Here is an 18,975-nt window from a genome sequence, read left to right on the forward strand (position 1 = left end):
TCAGTGAATGGGGGCATGAACAAGGATTGAAGGATGAATGGGGAAACTGGTCATAACCCCATGGTGCAGGAGGCCATATGAGTGGAGGGAAGTGAAAAGGACTGTGGTAGTGATGGAGGATCGTATTTTTAAGAGGCAAGATTCTGAGTTCTGGAGTTGTGACCAGAAGTCCTGAAAGTTGTGATGCCTGCCCAGTGCTAGTGTTCAGGGCAACTCCCAGCTTCTGGTGAAGAATTTGGAGTGGGAAGGAAGGATCACGTTGGGTGGTCCAGCGAGGAACCGATAACTTAGGGAGAACTAAGAATGAGGGTCTGGGGAATGAGTTTGAGAAATTGGGTTCTGAATTAATAAGAAAATCTTCAAAGGGTAATAACTAGCCAGGCACAAATTAGCATCAGGTTTAAGCAGATCAGTGAATAAATGCATGGCCAAAATAGTGATGTGGATAGAAAGATTCATGGGCAATGGCACCTGTACTAGGGAAAGAGGGAGCTGTTCCATTGGAATGGGCTTCATTTAAAGCAAACTGGGATCTACATCCTGGCAAGCTGTATGAGAAGGGCAGTGAATCGGGCTTCAATGGGAATGAATTGGTGAAGGGATCAGGTGAATGGAAATGTAGAAATTAATGGTTAAAAAGTTTAAATTAGAGGCTTTTTATCTGAACCCAGGAAGCATTTGTATTAAGATAGGCAAACTAGCAGCGTAATTGGAGATAAATGATTAGGATCTAATAATTACAGAGACTGGCTGGTATTTTATGACCCACCCATTGTACCCGGGAGACAGCCCGGAGGTGAATAGAGGTTTAAAATTTGCTGGGGTGGCAGGGGTGCCATGCCCGTCATCTTCCTTCTGCTCTGGGATTTTCCCAACAGCTGGGTAACTGGGATGTGGTCTGCTCACCCGTAGGCCAAATGAGGACCTTAATTATCCACTCAAATCTTGCCAACAGCACTAACACCTCACCACGATGGGAGACTGCCCAGTACCTGGCTGTCTCCCTGCTCTCGCAGGTTGGTCTCGTGATCTGATACCTCCTGACCCACGGAGGGGCCTTCGCAGGGCAAAGGCCTGCCATACTTGAAAATTTCCTGTATCCTGCTTTTGGGATTGACCGCCCCCTTAGCAAGGTCTGCATATTTGGTTCTGGTGAGTCTTGACCCCCTTTACCTGCACTTTGGGGCTGCTCGATGGTTGCTGCACTAGGGCCTGTTGCAGTCCCAGTAGTGAGCACCACTCTCTCTGATTGGGCGGCAGCTCTTCGAGGCATGGCATACTGCTTTAGAGGGTTGGAAGAGACAACTGCAAATAACTGCCTGCTCAACGTAAACTTGGATCGTGCCTTCCACCCTACCTTTCTAGCTGGTGGTGGGGGCACCCTGTAAAATCCTGGCCATGGTTAGAAGATGACTGCGGTGGGAAATAATATTCCATGATACAAATTTCAAAAATACCAGCACGGTGGAAAAGAAGAATGAATAGTCCTGATAATATTAGATGACTTAAGAACAGCTGTGAGAAAGAACCTTTGCTCAGAAGATCAGCCAAGCGTAATCAGTATGGGTGGAGATCAGGAATGACAAGGGTCAGGAAGAAGTCTTACAACACCAGGTTAAAGTCCAACAGGTTTGTTTCAAACATTAGTTTTCGGAGCACTGCTCCTTCCTCAGGTGAATGAAGAGGTATGTTCCAGAAATATATATATAGACAAAGTCAAAGATGCCAGACAATGCTGAGAATGCGAGTAATTAAGTCTTTACAGATCCAGAGATAGGGGTAAACCCAGGTTAAAGAGGTGTGAATTGTCTCAAGCCAGGACAGTTGGTAGGATTTCGCAAGCCCAGGCCAGATGGTGGGGGATGAATGTAAATTGACATGAATCCCAGGTCCCAGTTGAGGCCGCACTCATGTGTGCGGAACTTGGCTATAAGTTTCTGTTCGGCGATTCTGCGTTGTCGCGTGTCCGGAAGACCGCCTTGGCGAACGCTTACCCGGAGATCAGAGGCTGAATGCCCTTGCCTCCAGAAATGTTTTTTTGTCGCCAGAAAAAAACAATAAATATATTAAAAACAGCATGACAAACTGTACCATTGCATTAATTGACCTGCCAAAAGCATTTGACTCAACTAATCGCGAGGTATATGGATTGGGCCCCAAAGATTTGGATGTCCAAGGAATTTCAACCCAATCCTGCAATTACTTCATGATGAGATGACTAGGAGGAGATTTGAAACAAATGTCTTTAAAATCCAGACGAGAGCCAAACAAGGCTGTTTGATAGCCCCCATACTGTGCCTACACGACAACGGCCAGTCACCTCAGCCCCCATACTGTGCCTACACGACAACGGCCAGTTACCTCAGCCCCCATACTGTACCTACACGACAACGGCCAGTTACCTCAGCCCCCATACTGTACCTACACGACAACGGCTAGTCACCTCAGCCCCCATACTGTACCTACACGACAACGGCTAGTCACCTCAGCCCCCATACTGTAGAGATAGATAGATAGAGAAATACAGCACAGAACAGGCCCTTCGGCCCACGATGTTGCGCCGAACTTTTGTCCTAGGTTAATCATAGAATTTTGGACAATTTGTCATGGCCAATCCACCCAACCTGCACATCTTTGGACTGTGGGAGGAAACCGGAGTACCCGGAGGAAACCCACGCAGTCACGGGGAGGATGTGCAGACTCCACACAGACAGTGACCCAAGTCGAAATCGAACTTGGGACCCTGGAGCTGTGAAGCAATTGTGCTATCCACAATGCTACCGTGCTGCCCTTAAGAAGTTAACCTACACTCCCTTATTCTACCCTAATCCAAGTACCTATCCAATAGCCGTTTGAAGGTCCATAAATTTTCCGACTCAACTACTACCACAGGCAGTGCATTCCATGCCCCCACTACTCTCTGGGTAAAGAACCTACCTCTGACATCCCCTCTATATCTTCCACCATTTATCTTAAATTTATGTCCCCTTGTAATGGTGTGTTCCACCCGGGGAAAAAGTCTCTGACTATCTACTCTATCTATTCCCCTGATCATCTTATAAACCTCTATCAAGTCGCCCCTCATCCTTCTCCGTTCCAATGAGAAAAGGCCCAGCACCCTCAATCTTTCCTTGTATGACCTACTCTCCATTCCAGGCAACATCCTGGTAAATCTCCTCTGCACCTTTTCCAAAGCTTCCACATCCTTCCTAAAATGAGGTGACCAGAACTGCACACAGTACTCCAAATGTGGCCTGACCAAGGTTTTGTACAGCTGCATCATCACCTCACGGCTCTTAAATTCAATCCCTCTGCTAATGAACGCTAGCACACCATAGGCCTTCTTCACAGCTCTATCCACTTGAGTGGCAACTTTCAAAGAACAATGAACAAAGACCCCAAGATCTCTCTGCTCCTCCACATTGCCAAGAACCCTACCATTAACCCTGTATTCTGCATTCAGATTTGTCCTTCCAAAATGGACAACCTCACACTTGTCAGGGTTAAACTCCATCTGCCATCTATGTCTCTTTGAAGCCGACAACAGCCCTCCTCACTATCCACAACTCCACCAATCTTCGTATCATCTGCAAATTTACTGACCCACCCTTCAACTCCCTCATCCAAGTCGTTAATGAAAATCACAAACAGCAGAGGACCCAGAACTGATCCCTGCGGTACGCCACTGATAACTGGGCTCCAGGCTGAATATTTGCCACCCACCACAACTCTCTGTCTTCTATCGGTTAGCCAGTTTGTTATCCAACTGGCCAAATTTCCCACTATCCCATGCCTCCTTACTTTCTGCATAAGCCTACCATGGGGAACCTTATCAAATGCCTTACTAAAATCCATGTACACTACATCCACTGCTTTACCTTCATCCACATGCTTGGTCACCTCCTCAAAGAATTCAATAAGACTTGTAAGGCAAGACCTACCCCTCACAAATCCGTGCTGACTATCCCTAATCAAGCAATGCCTTTCCAGATGCTCAGAAATCCTATCCCTCAGTACCCTTTCCATTACTTTGCCTACCACCGAAGTAAGACTAACTGGCCTGTAATTCCCAGGGTTATCCCTATTCCCTTTTTTGAACAGGGGCACGACATTCGCCACTCTCCAATCCTCTGGTACCACCCCTGTTGACAACGAGGACGAAAAGATCATTGCCAACGGCTCTGCAGTTTCATTTCTTGCTTCCCATAGAATCCTTGGATATATCCCGTCAGGCCCGGGGGACTTGTCTATCCTCAAGTTTTTCAAAACGCGCAACACATCTTCCTTCCTGACAAGTATCTCCTCAAGCTTATCAGTCTGCTTCACGCTGTCCTCTCCAACAATATGGCCCCTCTCATTTGTAAATACTGAAGAAAAATACTTGTTCAAGACCTCTCCTATCTCTTCAGACTCAATACACAATCTCCCGCTACTGTCCTTAATCGGACCTACTCTCACTCTAGTCATTCTCATATTTCTCACGTATGTGTAAAAGGCCTTGGGGTTTTCCTTGATCCTACCCGCCAAAGATTTTTCATGCCCTCTCTTAGCTCTCCTAATCCCTTTCTTCAGTTCCCTCCTGGCTATCTTGTATCCCTCCAGCGCCCTGTCTGAACCTTGTTTCTTCAGCCTTACATAAGTCTCCTTCTTCCTCTTAACAAGACATTCAACCTCTCTTGTCAACCATGGTTCCCTCACTCGACCATCTCTTCCCTGCCTGACAGGGACATACATATCAAAGACACGCAGTACCTGATCCTTGAACAAGTTCCACATTTCACTTGTGTCCTTCCCTGACAGCCTATGTTCCCAACTTCTGCACTTCAATTCTTGTCTGACAGCATTGTATTTACCCTTCCCCCAATTATAAACCTTGCCCTGTTGCTCGCACCTATCCCTCTCCATTACTAAAGTGAAAGTCACAGAATTGTGGTCACTACCTCCAAAATGCTCCCCCACTAACAAATCTATCACCTGCCCTGGTTCATTACCAAGTACTAAATCCAATATGGCCTCCCCTCTGGTCGGACAATCTACATACTGTGTTAGAAAAGCTTCCTGGACACACTGCACAAACACTACCCCATCCAAACTATTTGATCTAAAGAGTTTCCACTCAATGTTTGGGAAGTTGAAGTCGCCCATGACTACTACCCTGTGACTTCTGCACCTTTCCAGAATCTGTTTCCCAATCTGTTCCTCCACATCTCTGCTGCTATTGGGGGGCCTATAGAACACTCCCAACAAGGTGACTGCTCCTTTCCCATTTCTAACTTCAACCCATATTACCTCAGTAGGCAGATCCCCCTCGAACTGCCTTTCTGCAGCTGTTATACTATCTCTAATTAACAATGCCACCCCCCCACCTCTTTTACCATCCTCCCTAATCTTGTTGAAACATCTATAACCAGGGACCTCCAACAACCATTTCTGCCCCTCTTCTATCCAAGTTTCCGTGATGGCCACCACATCGTAGTCCCAAGTACCGATCCATGCATTAAGTTCACCCACCTTATTCCTGATGCTTCTTGCATTAAAGTATCCACACTTCAACCCATCTCCTTGCCTGCAAGTACTCTCCTTTGTCATTGTTACCTTCCCCACTGCATCACTACGTGCTTTGGCGTCCTGACTATCGTCTACCTTAGTTGCTGGACTACAGATCCGGTTCCCATTCCCCTGCCAAATTAGTTTAAACCCTCCCGAAGAGTACTAGAAAACCTCCCCCCCAGGATATTGGTGCCCCTCTGGTTCCGATGCAACCCGTCCTGCTTGTACCTACACGACAACGGCTAGTCACCTCAGCCCCCATACTGTACCTACACGACAACGGCTAGTCACCTCAGCCTCCATACTGTAACTACACGACAATGGCCAGTTACCTCAGCCCCCATACTGTGCCTACACGACAACGGCCAGTCACCTCAGCCCCCATACTGTACCTACACGATAACGGCCAGTCACCTCATCAGAGAACAACCAACCTCTCTTTTCACTTTAATTTCAATCACCTCTGTCCCAAAACTAAACTGACACTCATAAGTTACAGTTTGCAAATGACTACAGTGTCATTGTCAACTCTGCACCAAATATGCAAGCCACTCTCGATCTCCTCAATTCTGTGCTCTAGAAACTTGGCTTATCCCTGAATGTTGCCAAAACAAAACTCATATCTCAACCCATACCTGCTCAGCCAAATTTTCCACTTCCCATATGGGTTGAAGAGGAGACTCTGGAATATATATATTTTTTAATAAATGTTTTTATTCTCCATTTTCACATTTTCCTTCAAAATTTACACCCCACCCACAGACAGTAAACGATAACCAATACAAAATCAATCCCCTTAACAATAACAACGATCCCATCCTTCCCCCACTCCCCCACCACACACACTCAATGCCGTCCAACCTCTGAAAGAGTGCCGTACATGATACCCAAGAGTTGTAAACCATCCCCCCCCACTCCTCCCCAACTCCTCCCGTCAACTGCCTCTTGTAAAACTCCTTCCCCCAACCTCGGTTCTTTCCCCCCAACTTTCCACCCCGGCTGGAATACTCGGACCCTGTTTTGCCAGGCTCCGATGGCTGCAGCCCCTCCCCCCACCTCACTCCCGTTCACTGGCTGGCTTAGACCGGCCAGTGTGGAGGCTCCCGCCCGGGTCCCTTTCCCCCTTGCCCGACCCTAGGAAAGCCCAAAAATCCCCTTTTAGCACACAAACCCCGCATATACACCTACACCCCAAAGAGCCCTCACTTCGAGTGAAAGTCCCATCACTTCCCTTGTCCAAATATATACAACATCGGCTCCTTTAGCCCATATACCCACACGCAGTGAAACAAACAAACAAACAAAAAAGAAAATACAGTCATGAGGTTACATCGGCACATGGCCATTTCTCAATTTCTCAGTTCTGCCACAGTCATTCTGCCTCGGCAAACTCCTCCGCTGCCTCCGCCATTCCAAAATAAAAGTCCTTGAGCTTGTAAGTCACCCTCAGCTTCGCTGGATATACAATGCCTCACTGCACATTACTAATATACAGTGCCCTCTTCACCCGGTTCAAAGCAACCCGCCTCCTCGCCAGCTCCACCGTAAAGTCCTGGTATACACGTATACCAGCTCCAGCCCACTGCACCACCCGCTTCTGCTTGGCCCAGCACAGGACCTTCTCCTTCACACTGTACCTACGGAAGCACAGGGTCACTACCCTTGGCGGCTCACTCGCCTTTGGTACAGGCCTCCATGACCGATGAGCCCGATCCAGTTCATATCGGGAGGGAGCCCGATCCAGTTCATATCGGGAGGGATCCTCCCCCTCCCCCAAAAGTTTCGCCAGCATCGCAGCAAAATACTCCGTCGGCCTCGGCACTTCAACTCCTTCGGGCAGCCCCACAATCCTCAAATTCTGTCACCTGGATCTGTTTTCCAGGTCTTCCATTTTTCCTCGCAGATCCTTATTAATCTCCAGCACCTTCCGCATCTCCTTCCCCATCGACGTAAGTTGATCACTGTGCTGTAATAATGTCTCCTCCACTTCCTTCAGTGCCTCCCCTTGCTCCCGCACCTCCGCCACTGCGCTCACCACCGCTGTCGTCACCGGGAAAATCACCTCCTCCACCAGCACACTCAAAACCTCCCACATCTCCTTCCTCATTGTCTCCATGTATTTTGTAAACTGCCTTTCGAATTCCGCAGCCATCACCTTAGTTATTTCTTCAGCCGTAAGCAATGCGGCCTCCCCTGGTGCTGCAGCCTCCATTTTCCTTGGTGACCCCGCGGTGACCTTTCTACTCCCCGACGAACTTTCAGCTGTTTTCACAGCCGTTTTCTTACTGGACCTTGACATATCCCTTCCCTGTGCTTTCTCCTGGCCTTCACCGCCTTCGCTGCCCCTAGGACCAGGCGTCAATCCCCGACAATGCCGTTCTTGAACGGGAGCCCTCCAACGCGCGGCTGCCTCCCACCCGCCGTCACCGGAAGTCAGCTGTCACCGCTTCTTCATTGGCCTTGGTGAGATCTTTTCACAGTTGTTCCCTCTGCTGCTAGAATTCAGCTTTAATAAAGGCCCTCAAGTCAGCTTGAAGCCTTTAAGCTCACCCTTCCCCCGCCTGCATGCTGGAAGAGGCTTTTGTCTTTGCTGCAGATTCAGCCAAATCTTTCACTGTTTCTGCCGGGTCTGGTAACCAAGAAACATACCATTCCTGGGGGAAAGTACTCTTCCAACATTCACCTACGTCTTTTCATCAAAATTCCACCCCGTATTGATTAAAAATAGCTCTTTTCTGTAACCTTGGGTAGGAGCTGCCTTGTGTGTGACCACTTACTCCATGGCCCACACCGCAAGCCCACTCTGGAATATATTGAGCGCTTTCCATACCTTGGCAGCCAGGTCTCTCAAAAGGCCACCATTGATGAGGAGATATAACCTCTGATCAGCTGTGCCAGCCTTCTACAAACTACGGCAATGGGTTTTTGACAACAAAGACCATCAAAACTCAGCCAGAGTCCAAGTGTACAAAGCGGTTATCATTACCACACTGCTGTACTTCAATAAGACCTGGGGCAAAATTCTCCAACCCCATGCAGGGACGGAGAATCACCCGGGGCTGTTCATTTAAATTCAGGAGTTGACTTAAAAATCTATTCATGACATGTGGGGTTGCTATCCAGGCCAATATTTATTGTACATTTGGTGGTGATATGCTGCCTTCTTGAACTGTGACATCCTTTGGGGTGTAGATGCTTTAGCTAGGGAGTTCAGTATTTTGTCCTGTGACCCTGCAACAGAGTTTAACGATATTAATAACTTGTATTTATTTTTGTGCAATTTAGGAAAAACAACATCACTGTATAAAATAATTTGACATGAATAATTTTTATTTTGAATTCCTGTTTAATTTGTGTTTTCCTTTGCTTATGCTACATGCATTACAATGACTGCACTTGAGTTTCCTCAGTGTCATTTTCTACATCCTGTTCTCAACAATGGCTGGATGATCCATCACAGTCCTCCAATTATGGCCAAATAAAAGCTGTGGGCCACATATTTGTGTGAGCGGGAATGGGGGTGGGAGCAGGGTGCAAGATACATGTCTTACCCTTGAATGTTGAGGTCCAAGGCTCCCCCAGTTTTGGGTCTTAAATAGGAGCTGGCAAGGCAACGTTGAGTGGAAGATCAAGTTGTTGGCATTGTAACAGCATAACCGCAGGCAAGTGGTTTGATCGGGTCAGGGTCCTTGATCAAGATTAGGGCAGGGGGGTTAGAGGACTGTGGATTGAGAGTTGGGAGAGGAGGCAGGGAGAGCTGGATCGAAATGCAAGGCCAGGCAGGGAAAAATAGCTGATGGGAGAAGGGACAAGGTTTCAGGATTGGAGTAGGTGGAATATTAAGAGGTATGGCATTCTGCTGAGGAGCGACTTCGAGAGTAGCAGCAATTGGGGGATTTTGGGAATGGTGGAGAGCCGCCTTCTGCTCCGCCAGGCTACACATTCAAATAAGTATCTCTGAAAATCAATATGACATGCAGGACACTTCCAGCTGGAACTCTGCACCTGCTTCCTTCCTGCCATATGGCAGTTTAAGCTGTCAGTTAGTGTCTGGAAAATGTGCATTGCATGACCACATTTCTATGCCACAAAATCATAATGAAATGTGGTGTTTTGTTAAGTACACAGAAGCAGATGCAAGTACCTGTTCTTTTTTCATCATTGTAAGTAAGTTCACCTACTGGTCAGATTTTATTATGTTTACACAGAAAAGAAAATGTTCCCATTAACTTATTTCGGTTCTGGGCAGGAGATGTTGGTTGGGGGGAAAATGTAAGGGAAAACATTTTTACACGGTGAGTAGTGATGACCTGAAATTTGTAGCCTAGAGTATTGTGAAAGCAGAGATGATCAGTGATTTCAAAATTAAATTCTACAGATACTTCAGGGAAATAAACTTGCAGGACTCTGGGAATAGAGCTGAGGAAGGGGGCTGACTTGATTGCTCTGCAGATTCAATGGGCCAAATGTTCGCCTTCTCTGCCGTATTGACTCCAGGCCCCCCTGCAATTGGGATTGGAGGAGGGAACAAAAATACTTGTGTCAGCCAGTGTGCCAGCTTCGAGACACTGTTCCTGATGTTTACTGGGGCTGGGGTGGTGTCTATGGGCCAGCGATCACATCCGCCTCCTTGCTGCACCAATCAAAGTACATAGAAAGCTCTGGAACATTTAAGAGGATGCACAATTTTCAGGAGCTGTCCATTTCTGATCCACTAAAGGAGAGTCAGCCATGGCTGCCACATGGCATCACCCAGCCCCATAAGAGAGTCAGTTGCATAAGGGAACTTGGCATTTGCAAAGTAGGTGCCCTTGGTGCAGATGGTGCGGGGAGTGGGCACTCAGTGTTCAGGCATTGGTGACATGGTGACATCTCCTCCTGGGATCGCCGAGCAGAAAAGCAGATGGCAAGGCAGGCAATAATAGAGCAACCGCCTGCCCACCAGGAAATATGCAGCTGGTAATGGGGGCATGGTTGTCAGATTTTGGGTCCAGTGACAATGAAATGCAACACCTTGTGGTAGTCACCACTGTTGTATTATATTGTATATATGGGTATTACGATAAGGCCCCTGTACTACAGGTACTGGGGTAGATCCCTGCCTGCTGGCTCCACCCAGTAGGCGGAGTATAAATGTGTGTGCTCTCCGAACAGCAGCCATTTCGTCAGCTGCTGTAGGAGGCCACACATCTCTGTGTAATAAAGCCTCGATTACATCCTACTCTCGTCTCATCGTAATTGATAGTGCATCACACCTTCTGCCGGAAGGGTGGAACCTCGAGCAGTGGGAGGGCATGGGAAGGGAAAGGGGCAAAAAGGACATGGGGGCCAAACCCTTAACACAGGATCTACTGCAAAGATGGTTCTGCATGGACATTACTGAGACCGAGTGCCACAGGTGACTGCAGCTCTCCAGGTAAATGGCCGCAGACATCACCTTGATGCTGAAAACATTGCATTTCAGCAATGGTCACCATGCTCTGTCAAAGTCACTGTGCTCTTGGGCTTCTTAGCCTCTGGCTTCTTCCAAGGATCAGCTGTGAACCTTTGTTCTTCTTGCAGACAGCATCATACCACTCCATCCACCCGCTACTGATGCTGTCTTCACCAGAGTTGGACAGCGCACAGCCTCAGTGATTACAACACTGTTCAAAAGTACTTAATTGGCTGTAAAGCACTTTGCAACATCCGATGGTCATGAAAAGTGCAAATCTTTCCTTTACAACCATGAACGGCAAATTGAGAGATATTGCAACTATTAACCTTCTCCATCCTAGAAGAAGCCAGGCACTTTAAAGATAACAGCGGTCATCTTCACAGCCACTGGAAAAATTGCGCACTCACTGATCAGAGTCTACAGTTTTGGCTGTGGCATGTGGAAGATAGATCATAAAATGGCTACAAAACAGAAGGAGGCCATTTAACCCATCATGCCAGTGCCAGCTCTCTGCAAAAGCAACTCAACCAGTCCCATTCTCCTGCATTTTTTATGTAGCCCTGCCAGATTTTACTCACCAGATAATTATTCAATTCTCTTCCAAAAGTCTGAACTGAATCTGCCTCCACCAAATAGGCAGTGCATTCCAGATCGTAACCAATCGCTGCGTAAATTTTTTCCCCCTCATTTCACTGTTGACAATCACCTTAAAATGAGGAAATGGTGGCCTAGTGGTAATGTTGCTGAACTAAGGAATCCAGAGACCCAGCTCCTGGAGACATGCGTTCAAATCTCAACGTGGCAGCCGGTGGAATTTGAATTCAGTTAATAAAACTGGAATATAAAGCCAGCTTCAGCAATGGTGACATGGGAACTATCACTGCTTGTCATAAGAATCTACTTTCACTGTTGTCCTTTAGGGAAGGAGATATGTTGTCCTTACCTGGTCTGACCATGTGATTCCAGAACTACAGTAATGTGGTTGACTCTTAACTGCCATTGAAATGACCTAGGAAGCCACTCAGTTCAAGGGCAATTAGGAATGGACAAACAACTACATTCCGTGAAAGAATAAAGACTCTTCTGCCTAGGGGAACAGTTTCTCCCTGTCTACTTTGTAAAGACCCCTCATGATTTTGAATACCTCTATCAAATATCCTTTCAACCTTCTCTACTCCAAGGAGAATTTCTCCAAACTATCCACATACCATATATGAAGGAGTATAAGTCAATGCAGCATATAAGATGACCACAACTTTTCTGTTTCAGGACTTCGAGTGGCAGTTATGCAGCAATAAGCCACACATTTGGAAGCTCCCGTTTTAAAGAGATTTTTCGGCTCTTTTGAGAGCCCAAAACGGAAATTTTTCGACGTCTCCCGGTGGGGGAAGGTGTGCTGAACGACTTTCCCTGCAGTCCATGACTCGAACTCGGAGTCGAAAGGTGGAAAAAACAGCAGCAGCTCCTCAGAAAAAACGGGGGAAGGGATCCAAGATGGCCACCGACAAAGCTCCAGAGGAATGGAGACTCTGGGCCCAGAAACAACAAACTGATCTCCTGCGCTGCTTTAAAGAATTCAAGGATGAAGTACTGAGCTCTCTGCAGGAAACAAACAGAAGGCTGTCAGAGATTCAGTCCACCCAGGGTGCTGCCATCAAGAAGTTGCAGACGCAGGCCATTGAACGAGAGGAGGAGGCCGTGGTCCTCGTGAGTAAGGTGGAGGGGCACGAAGCACTCCACAAGAAGTGGCAGGAACGCTTTGAGGAGCTGGATCACCGCATGAGGCGGAAAAACCTGCGGATCTTGGGCATTGCAGAGGGGCTGGAGGGATCGGACCTGACAGCCTATGTGGCTGTAATGCTGAATTCGCTAGTGGGGGCCGGATCTCTCCATCTGCCCTTGGAGCTGGAGGAAGCGCACAGGGTGCTGGCCAGGAGGCCCAAGGAAGATGAACCCCCGCGTGCGGTGCTGGTGAGGTTCCACCGGTTCAGTGATCGGGAGTGCGTGCTGCGCTGGGCCAAGAAGGTGAAGAGCAGCAATTGGGAGAATGGGGTAGTGCGGATCTACCAGGACTGGAGTGCGGAGGTGGCTAAGCGGCGGTCCGGATTTAATCGGACGAAAGACGTGCTTTATAGAAAAAAGATAAAGTTCGGAATGTTGCCGCCCCCGCGCGCCTGTGGGTAACTTATTCGGACCGGCACCATTATTTCGATTCCCCGGAGGAGGCGTGGGCCTTCGTGCGGACGGAGAAACTGGACTTGAACTAGGGGTTGGGGGTTGCGAGGTCGGCTGTAAGATATTAGTGCTGGATTCTGCTGTTGCTGTGTTCTCTTTTTCTTCTGTTGTTTTCTTCTTGTTTTAGTACTTTTGCAATTTCAATATGGTTATTTACGGAGGGGTTGTTCTGCTATGTTTTTGTTTTTGTGCTGTGGGACATTGTCTGGGCTGTGTATCTTGAGGGGAGGGTCGGGGGGGTATGTTGTATTCTATGCCGGAGTGGGGGTATGGAGTGGGGCTGATATTTGGGAGCTGCGTCAGAAGGGTGTGGTGGGGCAGTGCAAAAGCGCGGGCTTTCCTCTGGTTTCCCGTGCTGCGGGGCTGGGGGGTGGAGATGGTGACGGGGGAGGCGGGGCCTTAACTGGTTCTTCCCCGCGCTGGAGTGGTGCCAGGAAGGGGGATAGATTGGGGGATGATCCCACTTCGGGACGGGTCGGGCTATTGGCGGGAGTTTCCGGGGTCAGCAGAAGTTAGCTGACCCACGGAAGTACAATGGAGGACGGTTCGCGGCTGGGAGGGTTCCTAGCCTGGGGGGGAAGGGAGGGGGGGAAAGGGGAATACCGGGTTGCTGCTGGTAGGGTCAAGAAGGAGCTGGTGGGGGCTGGGGGGACAGAGGTGAGGGGTTGTCGCTATGGGGACGGGGTCGAGCAGGGGGTGCTGGCCTGGGGCGGGCAGTCAACGGGCTATGGCTAGCCGACGGGGGAGGGGGGCGGGACGCCCTCTGATCCGGTTGGTCACCTGGAATGTGAGAGGGTTGAATGGGCCGGTGAAGCGGTCGAGGGTACTGGCTCACCTGAAGGGGCTAAAGGCGGATGTGGCAATGCTTCAGGAGACCCACCTGAGGGTGGCGGACCAGGTCCGCCTGAGGAAGGGATGGGTGGGGCAGGTTTTCCACTCGGGGTTGGATGTGAGGAACCGGGGAGTGGCGATTCTGGTGGGGAAAAATGTGTTGTTTGAGGCATCGGAGGTGGTGGCGGATAAGGGGGGTAGGTATGTGATGGTTAGGGGCAGGCTACAAGGAGAGAAGGTGGTACTGGCTAGTGTGTATGCCCCAAATTGGGACGATGCGGGCTTTATGAGGCGTATGTTGGGACGGATCCCGGATCTGGAGGCGGGAGGTCTGATCATAGGGGGGGACTTTAATACGGTGTTGGATCCTTCACTGGATCGGTCCAGCTCTAGGACGGGTAGGAGGCCGGCGGCGGCCAAGGTACTGAGAGAGTTTATGGACCAGATGGGTGGGGTGGATCCATGGAGGTTTGTAAGGCCGAGGGCACGCGAGTACTCTTTCTTCTCCCACGTACATAGGGTCTACTCTCGGATAGATTTCTTCGTGGTGAGTAGGGGACTGATTCCGAGAGTGGAGGAGGCCGAGTATTCGGCCATTGCAATCTCCGACCACGCTCCGCATTGGATAGAGTTGGAGATGGGAGAGGTGCGAGACCAACGTCCGTTGTGGCGGTTGGATGTGGGGTTGTTGGCGGAGGAGGAGGTGTGTAGGAGGGTCCGGGCAAGTATTGAGGGGTACCTTGAGGTGAATGATACAGGGGAGGTTCAGGTGGGGATGGTCTGGGAAGCCCTGAAGGCAGTAATTCGTGGGGAGCTGATATCCATCCGGGCACACAGGGAGAGGAGCGAGAGGAGTGAGAGGGATAGACTGGTGGGAAAGATGCTGGAGGTGGACAGGAGGTATGCAGAGGCACCAGAGGAGGGACTGTTGGGGGAGAGGCGCAGCCTGCAGGCTAAATTTGATTTGCTGACCACTAGAAAGGCGGAGGCACAGTGGAGGAAGGCACAAGGGGCAGTGTACGAACATGGTGAAAAGGCGAGTAGGATGCTGGCTCATCAGCTCCGTAAGCGGGATGCGGCTAAGGAGATTGCTGGAGTGAGAGACAAGAGTGGGAATGTGGTGCGGAAGGGGGTAGAGGTGAATGAGGTCTTCAAGGACTTTTACGGGGAACTGTACCGGTCGGAGCCAACGGGGGAGAGGGGGGGAATGAAGAGGTTCCTCGACGGGCTTTCTTTCCCGAAGGTGCAGGAGGAGAAGGTGGAGGGGCTGGGTGCGCCGATTGAGCTGGAGGAGCTAGTTAAGGGGATCGGGCAGATGCAGTCAGGGAAGGCACTGGGGCCGGATGGGTTCCCGGTGGAATTTTATAAAAAGTTCGTGGACCTAGTGGGCCCCTTGCTGGTGCGGACACTCAACGAAGCGTGGGAAGGGGGGACTTTGCCCCCGACGATGTCACGGGCACTGATCTCGTTAATTTTAAAGAAGGACAAGGACCCCCAGCAGTGTGGTTCATACAGGCCCATATCTCTCCTCAACGTGGATGCTAAGGTGCTGGCAAAAATCCTGGCCACCAGGATAGAGGACTGTGTGCCAGGGGTTGTGCATGAGGACCAGACAGGTTTTGTGAAGGGAAGGCAGCTGAACACGAATGTGCGGAGATTGCTGAATGTCATTATGATGCCGGCGATTGAGGGGGAGGCAGAGATAGTGGTGGCGCTGGATGCGGAGAAGGCCTTCGATAGAGTGGAGTGGGGGTACCTATGGGAGGTGTTGGGGAGGTTTGGATTTGGTGAAGGGTTCATTAGATGGGTGAGGCTGCTATATGAGGCCCCGATGGCGTGCGTGGCCACGAATAGGAGGAGGTCGGAGTACTTCCGGCTTTACCGAGGGACCAGGCAGGGTTGCCCCTTGTCCCCCTTGTTGTTTGCACTGGCAATCGAGCCGCTGGCGATGGCATTGAGAGATTCAGAGAGGTGGAGAGGCTTGGTGCGAGGTGGAGAGGAACATAGGGTGTCGTTGTATGCCGACGACCTGTTACTGTATGTGGCGGACCCGGTGGGAGGGATGCCGGGAGTGATGGAGTTACTAGCCGAGTTTGGGACCTTCTCAGGTTATAAATTAAACTTAGGCAAGAGCGAGGTGTTTGTGGTGCACCCTGGAGACCAGGAGGAAGGAATTGGTAGGCTCCCGCTTAGGAGGGCAGGGGAGAGCTTTAGGTACCTGGGGGTGCAAGTGGCCAGGGACTGGGGGACTCTCCACAAGCATAACTTTACCAGACTGGTAGATCAGATGGAGGAGGAGTTCAGGAGGTGGGACATGCTGCCATTGTCGTTGGCGGGGAGGGTGCAGTCCGTCAAAATGACAGTGCTTCCGAGGTTCTTGTTCCTTTTTCAGTGCCTGCCCATCTTTATCCCCAGGGCCTTCTTTAGGAGAGTGACCGGCAGTATTCTGAGCTTTGTGTGGGCACATGGGACTCCGAGAGTGAGGAGGGTGTTCCTGGAGCGAGGAAGGGATAGAGGCGGGCTGGCGCTGCCCAACCTTCTGGGGTACTATTGGGCAGCCAATGTGTCAATGGTGCGTAAATGGGTGATGGAGGGGGGAGGGGCGGCGTGGAAAAGAATGGAGATGGCGTCATGTAGAGGTACGAGCCTGGGTGCCATGGTAACGGCACCGTTGCCGCTCTCCCCCAAGAGGTATACCACGAGCCCGGTGGTGGCGGCGACCCTAAGAATCTGGGGACAGTGGAGACGGCATCGGGGGGAAACAGGGGGCCCGATGGAGGCTCCACTGGGTGGCAACCATCGGTTCATCCCGGGGAACACGGATGGGGGATTCAGGGGATGGCAAAGGGCGGGCATCAGCAAATTGAGGGACCTGTTTATTGGCGGGAGGTTTGCGGGCCTGGGGGAACTGGAAGATAAATTTGGCCTTCCCCAGGGGAACATGTTCAGATACCTGCAGGTAAAGGCGTTTGCTAGGCGACAGGTAGAGGGATTCCCTTTGCTGCCCTCACAGGGGACGATGGACAGAGTGCTTTCGGGGGTGTGAGTAGGAGAGGGGAAGGTGTCTGACATCTATAAGGTAATGCAGGAGGTGGAGGAGTCGTCAGTGGAGGAGCTGAAGGCTAAATGGGAGGAGGAACTCGGGGAGCAGATAGAGGACGGGACTTGGGCGGAGGCCTTGGAGAGAGTCAACTCTTCCTCCTCATGTGCGAGGCTTAGTCTCATCCAATTTAAGGTGCTGCACCGGGCCCACATGTCCGGGACTAGGATGAGTAGGTTCTTTGGGGGTGAGGACAGGTGCACCAGATGTTCGGGGAGTCCTGCGAACCACGCCCATATGTTCTGGGCATGCCCAGCACTGGAAGAATTCTGGAAGGGGGTGGCGGGGACGGTGTCGAGGGTGGTTGGATCCAGGGTCAAGCCAGGGTGGGGACTCGCGATTTTTGGGGTTGGGGTGGAGCCGGGAGTGCAGGAGGCGAAAGAGGCCGGGGTCCTGGCCTTTGCGTCCCTAGTAGCCCGTCGAAGGATTCTGCTACAGTGGAGGATGCGAGGCCCCCAAGCGTGGAGACCTGGATCAGTGACATGGCGGGATTTATAGAATTGGAAAAGGTCAAATTTGCCCTGAGAGGATCAACACAAGGGTTCTATAAACGGTGGCAGCCTTTTCTGGACTTCCTGGCTCAGAGATAGGTAACTGGGTCAATGGCAGCAGCAACCCGGGGGGGGGGGGGGGGGGGGGGGGGGGTGCATTATTGTAGTGTTTATTCTGTAACTTTATAGTGTGTTAATTTGCGTTGTTGTTAAAATGCTGGGTTGTTCATGGGGATGGGGCGAATGTATATGATTGTTAATATTATTGTTATTTTCGGTATTTTACTAAGGTGCGTTATTGTTGTATAAAATCAAAATTTCTCAATAAAAATTATTTAAAAAAAAAACTTTTCTGTTTCAAAAATCAAATTTTTGCATTTACTCAGCATGTCAGACGACACTCCTTTTCAACAATAACATGTCAATCTCAATTTCTACCTCACAAATGGATGCTTATCCTTACATACTTTTTTAATATGTCAAATGTGTAATTCTCCTGTCTTTTGACACCACCCTGGTACCTAAAGAGGATGGGAAAATTCTGGGCAGTGCCTCCACAATTTCCATCCGTATTCCCTCAGTATTCTCAGATGCATTTCCACCTGTCCTGGTAATATATTAACTTTATTATAGGCAACCTTTTTAATGCCTTCACCTTTATCAATTTTCTTTTGGAAAACCACCTTCTCAGCTATTCCTCTTTCATTGCTAATTTGGCAGCATGTTCTGCCTTGATAAAGACCATTGCAAAGTACGAATTTAGTACCTCAACCATGCCCTGCCTCCTTGCATAAATCCCTTTTCATCCTGAATTGGCCTCACTCCTTTTACCACCCCTTTACTATCCATAAGCCTGTAAAATACTTTTGCATTTCCTTTTGTATTAACTACCATATTATCGGTCATATTCTCTCTTTGCTTATCTTATTTCTTATTTTACTCCCCTCTGAACTTTCAGTTTAATTCTTACATGAATTATCCATCTAACATCTACCATTTGCACCCCTTGACTGCTCTCTAATCCTGCTCTCTATTGCATTCATCATGCAGAGAATTCAGGCTTTGTTTGCCCCAACATTTTCCCGGTGTTCTGCTTCACTGTGTTTCTGACCTACTTCACACTTCTCCCCTCAGTTCCTGGCCTACTTCACACTGCTCTGCTCCCGTACCAGACATCAGTAAGGACATTGCCATATAATTCCTTTTCCAGTAGCTTGTCCTGCTTTCTCTCACCTTTGCTGATCCTCCTGTCAATTCTGTAGATCAAGGGAGATGCAAACTATTATACCAGTGTTGGGGAGCAAGGGGCTTGTGCAGAATCCTTGAAGACA

The 18,975-nt window shown here is 49.6% G+C and overlaps 1 protein-coding gene across 5 annotated transcripts in view; it reads left to right on the forward strand.

Annotated features, from left to right (window-relative positions):
* Positions 1-18,975, forward strand: part of LOC119970506 (multiple C2 and transmembrane domain-containing protein 1-like) — an 891,726-nt gene that overhangs the window by 156,793 nt on the left and 715,958 nt on the right. The window lies entirely within an intron of this gene.

The sequence above is a fragment of the Scyliorhinus canicula genome, chromosome 8 (assembly GCF_902713615.1).
Source record: "Scyliorhinus canicula chromosome 8, sScyCan1.1, whole genome shotgun sequence".
In the NCBI taxonomy this organism is placed as follows: domain Eukaryota; kingdom Metazoa; phylum Chordata; class Chondrichthyes; order Carcharhiniformes; family Scyliorhinidae; genus Scyliorhinus; species Scyliorhinus canicula.